At 42.1% G+C, this 12,115-nt stretch overlaps 1 pseudogene; it reads right to left on the reverse strand.

The window, feature by feature from the left end:
- Positions 1 to 204: 204 nt before the first annotated feature.
- Positions 205 to 978, reverse strand: LOC108540126 (60S ribosomal protein L8 pseudogene; annotated as a pseudogene).
- Between the last annotated feature and the right edge of the window lie 11,137 nt (positions 979 to 12,115).

Raw genomic sequence — 12,115 nt, forward strand, 5'->3', positions numbered from 1 at the left:
GCCACAGTTTCTTTCTGGGCCCTCTATTCACTTGTGTCTGTATGTCTCTCCTTATGCCAGTACCATACTGTTTTGATTACTGTAGCTTTAAAGTAAATGTTGAGATCAGGAAGTATAAAGCCTCCAATTTTGTTCTTCTTTTTCTTTTTTTTCTTTTTGCATAAAGACAAACTTTATTGAGCCCCTAGCTCTCTTTATTGAGCACTAGCTCTCTTTCTCCTGCACAGTCTTGGTTCCTCGGAGAAGTCCAGTCTGGTGGGCAGCAGTGAGATCCACTTTGCGGCCAGCAGGGGCATCTCTATGGATGATGGAGGGCTTGCCAATGTGCTGGGGGTTACCACCTTCAAAAGGATGCTCCACAGGGTTCATAGCCACACTCCGTACTGGTGGCCAGCAGTTCCTCTTTGCCTTATATTTGTAGTAGGCTCCGCCAGCCTTCAAGATGGGTTTGTGAATTCGGCCACCTCCAGCCACCACACCAACCACAGCTCTGTTGGCTGAGGAGATAACCTTCTTGGAGCCAGAGGGCAGCTTCACAAGGGTCTTCTTGGTCTCAGGGTTGTAGGAGATAACGGTGACATAGTTCCCTGATGCCCGGGCCAGCTTGCCACGGTCTCCAGGTTTCTCCTCCAGGCAGCACACGATCGTACCCTCAGTCATGGGGCCCACAGGGAGCATATTGTCAATGTTGAGCTGAGCTGTCTTGCCGCAATACGCAAACTGGCCTGTGTGAATGCCCTCGGCGGCAATGAATAGCTCCGTTCGCTTCTTAAACCGGTACGGATCTCGGAAAACCACCTTGCCGAGGGGCGCGCTGCGGCCCGGGTAGTGGATGACATACTTCAGAGTGCCCTTGATGTAGCCGTGCCGCTCAGCGAAATCCACGGCGTGCAGGCACGCGGAGCTCTAAAGGTGTTTCACTTGCGCGAGGAACACAGACCCGACGCCCTTCCTCTGCCCTCCGATCACGCGGCCCATGGCGACGGGTCCTGGTCACTAGCGTGGCCGAAAGAGCTGTTCTTCTTTTTCAAGATTAATTTGGCTATTTAGGATCCCTTGAGATTCAATATGAGCTTTAGAATAGATTTGCTTATTTCTGTAAAAAAAAATTATTGGGATTTTGATAGAGTTTATGTTGAATCATAGATAGCTCTTAGTGTTAACTAATTGAACATCAATGTCTTTCCTTTCATTGCTGTCTTCTTTCATTCCTTTCAGCTATGTTTTGTAGTCTCCAGCGTACAAGTCTTCTTCCTCCTTGATTAATTTTAATCCTAAGTATTTTATTCTTGTTGATCCTATTGTAATTGAAAATGTTTTTCTTTTCTTTTTTGGAGACGGAGTCTCCTTCTATTGCCTAGGATGGAGTGCAGTGGCGCAACCTCAGCTCACAGCTCACAGCTCAAAACATTGAAGATTTTATGTATAAAATCATCATCTGTGACAGAAATACTTTTACCTTTTTTTCCAATTTGGATGCCTTTTATTTCTTTTTCTTGTTTTTTTTCCCCCTCTATCTAGAACTGCCAATACCAGCTAAATACAGTACTAAAAGTAGGCATTCCTGTCTTGTTCTTGATCTTACAGAAAAAAACTTTCAGTCTTTCATTATTGAGGGTAATGTTCATAAAAAGCCTTTATCATATTGAGGGAATTTCCTTCCATGTGTACTTTATTGAATTTTTTTTTTATCATGAAGGTGTTTAAAGTTTGTCAAATGCTTTTTTTGTATTAGTTCAAAAGACTTTTTTCTTTCATTCTGTTTATGTATACATTATGTTAATTACTTGTTTTGTATTCTGAATCCTTCCATTTCAGGAATGAATCCTACTTTGCTATAGTGTATAATCCTTTTAATATGTTGTTGAATTCAGTTTGCCAGTATTTTGTTGAGGAATTTAGCACTGATAAAAAAGTATTAGCCTGTAGCTTTCTTTTTGTAATCGCTTTGTCTGGCTTTGGTATCAGAGTAATGCTAGCTTCATAAAATGAGTTAGGAAGTGTTTCCTACTCTTCAGTTTTGTGGAAAAGTGTGAGAAGGACTGCTTAGTTATTTAAATGTTTGATAGAATTCATCAGTTAAGCCAGCTGGTCCAGGGCTTTTTTTCATGGTAGGTTTTTGATTACTGTTTCAATATCCTTACTAGTTATAGGTCTTTTCAAATTTCTAATTCTTTATGATTCAATCTTTGTAGATTGTGTGTTTCTAGGAGTTTGCTCATTTAATCTAGGTCATCCAATTTACTGGCATACAATTTTCATAGTGTACTCTTATAATTCTTTTTATTTTTGTAAATTTAGTAATAACATCCCCGCTTTCACTTCCAATTTTAATACTTTGAGTCTCTTTTCCTTTTTTTGTTTTTACTTAGTCAATCTAGCTAAATGTCAAGTCTGCTGACAATGTAGACAATGTAGACAACTTTTCAAAGAACTTCTGGTTTTATTGAATTGTCTGTATTGTTTTCAGCCTGCCTTTTCTGATGGCCTGTCTTTTATTACAGCCTGCCCTATGGATTTAGCACTTTCTAACCTGTCTCCACAACTGCATAACCCTATTACTTCTTCAATTTATCAGTCTATCCCTGTGCACCTCTCTCCCAATCTCTCCCTCCCTCTCCCTCTCCCTCCCTCCTTCTCCGTCTCTCTTTCCCACCTTCCCCGCCTCTTACACATGCACACACACACACACATACACATCCCTTGATGAGTACACATAAAATGAACACACCTGGGAAACCAGAGCATTTCCAGTTCCTTTTCAGTTACTACCCACTCTTCCCAGAGGGAAGCACTATTGTGACTTCTGGCTGGACAGTGGAATGTTACCTGCTTTATAATTTAAATCAGTGGAGCCACAGAGTACTGTCCTTTTCTGTCTTGTTTATTTTAGTCGACATCTCCGTGAGATTCATCCACATAGTTGTAGATTGTTCATTATTGTTGCAATAGATTATTTCATGTGAATTAATTCATGTATCTGCTGATGGGCACTTGCGAAGTTTCCAGTAGTTTTAATTATTCTGAATAGCTTACTGGGCATTCTGGTAAATATATTTGGTGAATATATGTACCAATTTGTGGTAGGCAAATAACAACGGTCAGGATGTGATATCTTTGATTTTAATAAGTAGAAAGTCTGAAATATATGGAAAAAACTACCAGGAAAAAAAAATCTGAGTAGAACATACAGATTTTCTAAAGCCAAACCTGGATTGTTTCGCCCTAGGTGCCTCAGTTCCAATGGCTTCTGGCAGGGTTGTTTCCATAGTGTAGTGGTTATCACGTGAAACCAGGCGGAAACAAAAAAGTGGTCACCTTTTTTACGTTTTGTTCCTGAGAGTCTCTATTTGAACCAGATAGGACCTTTGTATATGATCAAGCACCTAAATCAAAGGATCTCATATCCTCCTTTTTTTGATTTGAGCCACCTCAGGAACATTTTTGCTCCCTCCTTTGTTCTCAGCCACGGTGAGGCCCATGTTGCCCCATCTTGCCGCGCCCCAGCATGTCGCTGTCCCAGCTCCCTCCCCTTATGCTCTGCGTGGCCTGTAGGTTCTAGGGCCCAATGGCATCAACTTGAGTAGGCTCTAGTGGTGCAGGATCCTGCCTATACTATGCAGGTGAGATTGGCTTCCTTGAAATTTCCAGAGCCACTTGTGCAGGTTCTTTGCCAAGAGATTTTCCTTAGGGGTTTCTAAAAATAAGCAATGCTTAGGACCCAGGTCCGTGAGAAAAAAATAAAAAAAGAAACAGGGCCACACTTTGAGCCAAGTGAATAACTGATATTCTATTGACTTCCCTTTACCCCTAAGTGCAGAGAGAACTTTTCACAAAATAGGTAAGAGGCAATTTCATGTGGATACTTAGAAACTGTCAAGTGTTTAAAAAAAAAAAAAAAAATTAGATACTGGCCTGGCCTCTATGAGTACTCAACGCCAGATGTTGGCATTATGGGTAAGATGCGCCAATCAACTGAACTCATCAGTAACAAAGAAACTGATTTCTTTCTTAAACTTAGGAGTGTGCTAGGCTGGGCGCGGTGGCTCAGGCCTGTAATCCCATCACTCTGGGAGGCCGAGGCGGGCGGATTACTTGAGGTCAGGAGTTCAAGACCAGCTTGGCCAACATGGCAAAACCCCCATCTCTATAAAATTACAGAAATTAGCTGGGTGCGGTGGCACACACCTGTAGTCCCAGCTACTTGGGAGGCTGAGGTATGAGAATTGCTTGAACCTGGGAGGAGGAGGTTGCAGTGAGCCAAGATTGTGCCACTGCACTCCAGCCTGGGCAATAGAGTGAGACTCTGCCTAAAAAAAAAAAGTGTGCTAAACCAGCATTGTCACTTTAAATTTCACTGTAATAAAGCAGACAATTTTCTAACTTCTAATATCCACCTTCCATAATCTACCTGTAGTGCCTCACTGAGTTTTTTAATAAACTCTCCAACCAAATGATTATAAATTACTTGTTTTAACAACAAAACCAAAGAGCAACAACAACAACAAAAAAGCTTTATATAGGGAAAAAGAGGAGGACCACATTCATGTAACTTTCATTACAGTATATTGTTATAATTGTTATATTTTATTATTAGTTGCTGTTATTTACCCTGGCTATTTTATCAGTTAAACCATTATAGGTATGTGTTGTAAACCCAAAATATCTGAGACAGATATCAACCAATTTAGAGAGTTTATTTTGCTAAGGTTAAGGATACGCCTGTTACACAGGCTCAGGAGGTCCTGACGACCTGTGCCCAAGGTGGTCAGCGTACAGCTTGCTTTTATACATTTTAAGGAGACATGAGACATCAATCACTATGTGTAAGATGTACATTGGTTTGATCCAGTAAGACTGGACAACTCAAAGTGGTGGTGGGGTCTTCCAGGTCATAGGTAGAAAAGACATAAAAGACAAAGGTTGCATTCCTTTGAGTCCTTGATCAACCTTTCACTGAATACACAATTTAGTTTGGCTCAGTGAATCTGCATTTTTACATAAACAATAGGGCAGAGGAAACAATCAGATATGCATTTATCTCAGGTGAGCAGAGGGATGACAGTTTGGTTTTTTTGTTTTGTTTTGTTTTGTTTGAGACAGAGTCTCACTCTGTCATCCAGGCTAAAGTGCAGTGGTGCGATCTTGGCTCACGGCAACAACCTCCTCACTGCAACAACCTCCGCCTCCTGGGTTCAAGTGATTCTCCTGTCTCAGCCTCTCCAATAGCTGGGATTATAGGCGCATGCCACTACACCTGGCTAATTTTTGTATTTTTATTAGAGACAGGGTTTTGCCATGTTGGCCAGGCTGGTCTCCTGACCTCAGGTGATCTGCCCACCTTGGCCTCCCAAAATGCTGAGATTACAGGCGTGAATGACCCACCGCACCCGGCCAGAGGGATGACTTTAGGTACCACACCTGTGAAGGTAAGCTATCAGTTTACATTGCCAGGGTGAAATTCAACAAATTTTTTTAGGATAAATACCTTAAGGCCTTCAAGGAATTTCCTTATGGGCAAATTGTGAGGGTGGTATGTAGCTCTTTTATCTTTTTAACTATCTTGTTTAGGAATAAAATGAGAGGCAGGTTTGCCTGTAGTTCCCAGCTTGACTTTTCTGTTGACTTAGTGATTTTAGGGTTCTAAGATTTATTTTCCTTTCACAGTGTGTATAGAAGAAAAAACAGTTATGTATAGGGTTTAGTACTATCAGCAGTCTCAAGCATCCACTGGGGGTCTTGGAATATATCCCCCATGAATAAAGGGACTATTGTATCTGAAACTGCACCAAACAAAAAAGAAAGGCATAAGAGTCTGCACTAATGGGACATACACAGTTGGGGCCCAGGCTTTTTCTAGGAACAGAAATACAGAGAAATTCACTGATCTTCCTCACATGCAGAAGAATCTGTTATAAGATTCTATGAAACAGGTTTTCCTTCTTTACTCTGAAAGTCTACATTGCTCTGAAATGACCAAATCATAAAATATTGAGATTGTTTTAAAAAAGTTTTTCAGGTCACTAAATGTAACTGCCCAATGGGTTCATCTTGCCTGCTGCCTAGACAGAGCCAATTTATCAAGACAGGCTAACACGGTGAAACCCAGTCTCTACTAAAAAATACAAAAAACTAGCCGGGCAAGGTGGCGGGCGCCTGTAGTCCCAGCTACTCGAGAGGCTGAGGCAGGAGAATGGCGTAAACCCGGGAGGCGGAGCTTGCAGTGAGCTGAGATCAGCCACTGCACTCCACCCCGTAATTCACGCAGAGCCAGCTGCGTAGGAGACCAGAGTTTTACTATTACTCAAATCAGTCTCCCTGGGCATTGGAGCACTGGGGGATGGTAATTTTAAAAGATAATTTAGCGGCAGGCACGGTGGCTCATACCTGTAATCCCAGGACTTTGGGAGGCTGAGGTGGGCAGATTACCTGAGGTCAGGAGTTCAAGCCTGGCCAACATGGTGAAATCCCACTTCTACTAAAAATACAAAAACTAGCTGGCCATAGTGGCGGAAGGGGAGCCTGTAATCCCAGCTACTCGGGAGGCTGAGGCAGGAGAATCACTTGAACCCGGGAGGTGGAGGTTTCAGTGTGCCGAGATTGTGCCATTGCATTCCAGCCTGGGCAACAACAGCGACAGTTGGTCTCAAACAAACAAAAATAAATAAATTAATTAAAAGATAATTTAGGGGGTAAGGGCCTTGGGAAGTAGGGAGTGCTGATTGGTCAGGTTGGAGATGGAATCATAGCAGGTGTGAAAGTGAGGTTTTCTTGCTGTCTTCTGTTCCTGGGTGGGATTGCAGAACTGGGTGGTGGTAGCTGATCCATCGAATGTAGGGTCTGCAAAATATCTCAAGCACCCATCTTAGGTTTTACAGTAGTGATGTTATCCCCAGGAGCAATATGGGGAGCTTCAGATTCTTGCAGCCAGAGGATGCATGACGGACCCCTAAACCATAATTTGTAATCTGGTAGCTAATTTGTTAGTCCTACCCAGGCAATAAGGGATTTTCTTTTGGGAAAAAGCTGTTATGGTCATTGTTGTAAACTATAAACTATAAACTAAGTTCCTCCCAAAGTTAGTTCAGCCTACGTCCAGGAATGAACAAGGACAGCTTGGAGGTTAGAAGAAAGATGGTTAGGTCAGATCTCTTTCACTGTCTCAGCTATAATTTTGCAGTGATTGTTTCATAAAGACCAAAAAAAAAGTTTAAAGTTTATTAATAGCAAAGAAGTCAGTCAACTTTAAAAGTTTCCTCTGCTCGGCCGGGCACGGTGTCTCACGCCTGTAATCCCAGCACTTTGGGAGGCCTAGGCAGGTGGATCGCCTGAGGTCAGGAGTTCGAGACCAGCCTGACCAATATGGCGAACTCCGCCTCTACTAAAAAAAATTCCACGAAAATTAGCTGGGCGTGGTAGCGTGTCCCAGCTACTCAGTAGGCTGAGACAGGAGAATTGCTTGAACCTGGGAGAATTGCTTGAACCTGGGAGGCGGAGGTTTCAGTGAGCCAAGATTGTACCACTGCACTCCAGCCTAGGTGACAGAGCAAGACTCCGTCTCAAAAAAAAAAAAAAAAAAAAAAAAAAAAAAAAAAAATCCTCTGCCCAAAATACCTTTCCTTCTTCACCTGGCCTGGCATTTGTGAAGTATTTGGGTCACTGGGGAAACCCCTTCCTGGGTATTGGGTTGTGGAGTTTTGGTATTGTTGGTTTTGATAAATGGAAGATACGATGAAAGGAAAAACTTGCCTCAAATATGAAAATGCTCAAAGGAAAAAAATACATTTCACAATACTAAATATGGGACATCCAAGAAAACTCCATTTTAATTTTTAGAGGTGACTCGTGGGTGTACGGTAGTTTCCATAGAAACTGGGCGGAAATGTATCCTGTCAGTATTGTTTTTTTTCTTCTCTCTCCACTTTAGCTTAGTTAATTCTTCTTTCACTAAACTGGACTCCAGTTGTCAACGCAAACGTCAACACCAAAGGTGAACACTGAACGTTGTTGCAAAACTAGTATCGCTGTGGGTCCCTAACTTTGGTCTCTACACTTGCGTAGCTTCTGACCTGGGCTGAGGTGCAGGTGGTACAGGTCTCACCTACCTGATGCACCTGGCCACTCTTCACAATCAGGAAAGAATGAGGCTCTCAAGGTTTATAAAACAGAACAGAACTCCTTTTGGGGTTTGTTGTTTGTTTGTTTGGGTTTTTGTTCGTTTGTTTTCTTTTTGTTTTTGAGACAGGGTCTCACTCTGTTGCCCAAGCTGGAGTGCAGTGGCACAATCAGGGCTCACTGCTGCCTGGACCGCCCAGGCTCAAGCAATTCTCCCACCTCAGCCCCCAGAGTAGCTGGGACCACAAGCACATGCCACCATGCCAGGCTAATTTTTTAATGTTTTGTTGTGGGTGGGGGAAGGGGTGTCTCACTATATTGCCCAAGCTGGTCTCGAACTCAAGGGATCAAGAGACTCTCCCGCCTCAGTCTCTCAGAGTGTTGGGATTACAGGCGTGAGCCACCACGCCTGGCAGAGTTTCCCTTTGAATCACATCTGTGCACATTTTATTATGCTTTATATCATTGAGCCATATGTATCACTTAAGAGTTATTTGCCAAATATTTGTATTGCAAATATCTTCTTATCACTTGAGTCTGGGAAACACTTTAATGATCTCTTGTGATGAAATTGTTAATTTTGATGGCACATGCCTATAATCCCAGCTACTTGGGAGGCTGAGGTGGGAGAACTGTTTGAACCTGGGAGGTAGAGGTTGCAGTGAGCTGAGATCGCACCACGGTACTGTAGCCTGGGCGACCCAGCAAGACTCCGTCTCAAAAATAATAATTAGAAGAAGAAATTGTTAATTTTTATGAAGTCCAATTCATTTAACTTTGGTTTAGTTATTTTGTGTCTCACTAAGAAATTTTCTTTCCCCAAGGTCACATAAATATTCGATTCTTTTTTATACCCCTCATAACTTTATTTATTTTTCACTTTTAGAATTATGAGCAAAAAACCTGAACAGGCAATTCTAAAATAGAATATGTTAATGGCCAATGAGTACATGAGCATACGTTTTCACAGCAATAAAAAGTTTGCTGATTTCTTTATTTTGACCAGTGGTGACCAGACAAAAGACCTCAATGGCCTCTGGTAACATTATTTCCTTTCCAGAAATCTTTTCAAAACTCTTCTGTGAAGGTTGTGTTTTTCTGGGGGAGGGGTGGAAGCATGATTTGAGGAGGGTTGCAGATGGAGATAAGACAAGGTTTCTGCCTTTAGGATTTTCAGGAATATCTGCCCTTCAGAAGCTCTGCTTAATCTGATTCTGCTGATCTCCCTTTCTTTTTCAGTTTGCTCCATCCCTCCAATCCTGAGACTTAGTTCATAGCTGCATTTGATCTACATCTCTTCGGCTCCAGATGGTTTTAGTAGGGGTCAATGTGGGTTGCATCTCTCTGGGACAAAGGGAGTACCTACTAGAGTCAGATTGCCCTCTCCAGCCAAAAGAGCCTACAAGTTAGGTGCTCGAGACATAAGGTCCTATCAGTTAGGCTCTCAGTCACTGTTAGGAGCCATCCTTCCTTCCTTAGTGGGTGGAATGGGAATTCCCCTGGAACTCAAAATTGAGTTCAATCAGAGGTGGGGAGTCAGAAATTCAAGACAGTCTAGAGCTGGAGGTGGGAGCCCAACCTTTTTGGCAGTTCCAGTGGTGCTTGTACACACTGGATTTGTGAGGCCCTAATTTGGGGCTAGTAGCAGAATTTATTGGAATTGAGGAACAAAATGAAGAAAAGATTTTAAGTTTTAACATTTTGATGTAATGTGCCAGTATTATATTTTACTAGAGAGTAAAAGTAAGTCCATATTTTTTATTAAAATATTATTAAGGTAAAAGAGCTTGCCATGAGATTTACCTCTTTTTTTTTTTTTTTTTTTTTTTTTTTTTTTTGAGATGGGAGTTTTGCTCTTGTTGTCCAGGCTGGAGTGCAGTGGCGTGATCTTGGCTCATGACAACCTCCACTTCCCAGGTTCAAGCTATTCTCTTGCTTCAGCCTCCCCAGTAGCTGGGATTACAGGCATGCGCCGCCACGCCAGGCTAATTTTGTGTTTTTAGTAGAGATGGGGGTTTCTCCATGTTGGTCAGGCTGGTATTGAACTCTCGACCTCAGGTGATCTGCCCACCTCGGCTTCCCAAAGTGCTGGGATTACAGGCATGAGCCACTGAGCACAGCGACAAAAATTTAAGAGTACAATACAGTATTGTTAACTACAGGCACAATGTTGTACAGCAGATCTCTAGAACTTACTTTGCACAACTGAAATTCCCATTTTCCCCTTCCCCCAACCACAGGCAACCACCATTCTACTCTCTGATTCAATGAGTTTGGTTATTTTAGATATCTCAAGTGGAATCAAGCAGTATTTGTCCATTTGTGGGAAGCTCATTTCACTCACAATAATGTCCTCAAAGTAGTTGACCCATGCTGTTGCATATTGCAGAATTTCCTTTTTTTTTTTTTTCTTTTGAGACAGGGTCCTGCTTTGTCTTTCAGGATCGAGTGCAATGGTATGATGTTGGCTCACTACAGCCTCAACCTCCTGGGCTCAAGTGATCCTCCCACCTCAGTCTCCTGAGTAGCTAGGACTGCACACCGCCATGCTTGGCTAATATTTTAATTTTTTGTAGAGACAGGCTCTCACTATATTGCTCAAGCGATCCCCCCACCTCAACCTCCCAAAGTGCTGGAATTACAGGCGTGAGTCACCATGCCTGACCAGAATTTCCTTTATTTTGAAGGCTGAATAATATTCTATTGTATGTATATACCATATTTTCTATATTAATCCCTCCACTAATGAATATTTAGGTTGCTTCCACATCTTTGGTGTTGTGAATAATGCTGTAATGAATATAGGTGCACTAACATGTCCTTGAGATTCTGAATTCAATTTTGATGGATATATACCCAGAAATGGGGTTGTTGAATCATATATGGTAGTTTTAATTTTTTGTTGTTGTTGTTTTGTTTTTGAGATGGAGTCTTGCTTTGTCGCCCAGGCTGGAGGGCAGTGGTGCGATCTTGGCTCACTGCAACCTCTACCTCCTGGTTTCCAGCGATTCTCCTGCCTCAGCTTCCCGAGTGACTGGCATTATAGGTGGGCACCACCACACCCGGTTAATTTTGTATTTTTAGTAGAGACGGGGTTTCACCATGTTGCTCAGGCTGGTGTCGAACTCCTGACCTCAAGTGATTTGTGAGCCTCAGCCTCCCAAAGTGCTGGGATTACAGGTAGAACTACCAGAACTACCCGGCCTGGTAGTTCTATTTTTAATTTTTTGAAGAACCTTCATACTGTTTTCCACAGAGGCTGCACCATTTCACAATCTCATTAACAGGGTGGAAAAGTTCCCATTTCTCTACGAACTCACCAACACTTGTCTTTTGCTCTTTTGATAATAGCTATCCTAACAGGTACAAGATGATATCTCACTTTTGTTTTGATTTGCATTCTCTTGATGATTAGTGACATTGAGCGTCTTTTCATATACTTGTTGGCTGTTTGTATATCGTCTTTGGAGAAATGTCTATGCAAGTCCTTAGTACATTATTATTATTATTATTATTATTATTATTTTATTTTTTATTTTTTTGAGACGGAGTTTCGCTCTTGTTTCTCAGGCTGGAGTGCAATGGCACGATCTTGGCTCACCGGAACCTCTGCCTCCCAGGTTGAAGTGATTCTCTTGCCTCAGCCTCCCGAGTAGCTGGGATTACAGGCGTACGCCACCAAGTCCAGCTAATTTTGTATTTTTAGTAGAGACAGGTTTTCTCCATGTTGGTTAGGCTGGTCTCAAACTCCCGATCTCAGGTGATCTGCCCGCCTCAGCCTCCCAAAGTGCTGGGATTACAGACATGAGCCACCGCGCCCTGCCCAGTTTTATTTTTAATCAGGTTTTTGTTTTTATTTGTTTTGATTAACTACTGAATTGTAAGAGTTATGTATCTTGGAAATTAACCCCTTATCAGATATATGGTTTGCAATTTTTCCCCCCATTTAATAGGTTGCCTTTTTTTTTTTTTTTTTTTTTTTTGAGAAGGAGTCTCGCTC

The sequence above is a fragment of the Rhinopithecus bieti genome, unplaced genomic scaffold, assembly GCF_001698545.2.
Source record: "Rhinopithecus bieti isolate Rb0 unplaced genomic scaffold, ASM169854v2 scaffold_18466, whole genome shotgun sequence".
In the NCBI taxonomy this organism is placed as follows: domain Eukaryota; kingdom Metazoa; phylum Chordata; class Mammalia; order Primates; family Cercopithecidae; genus Rhinopithecus; species Rhinopithecus bieti.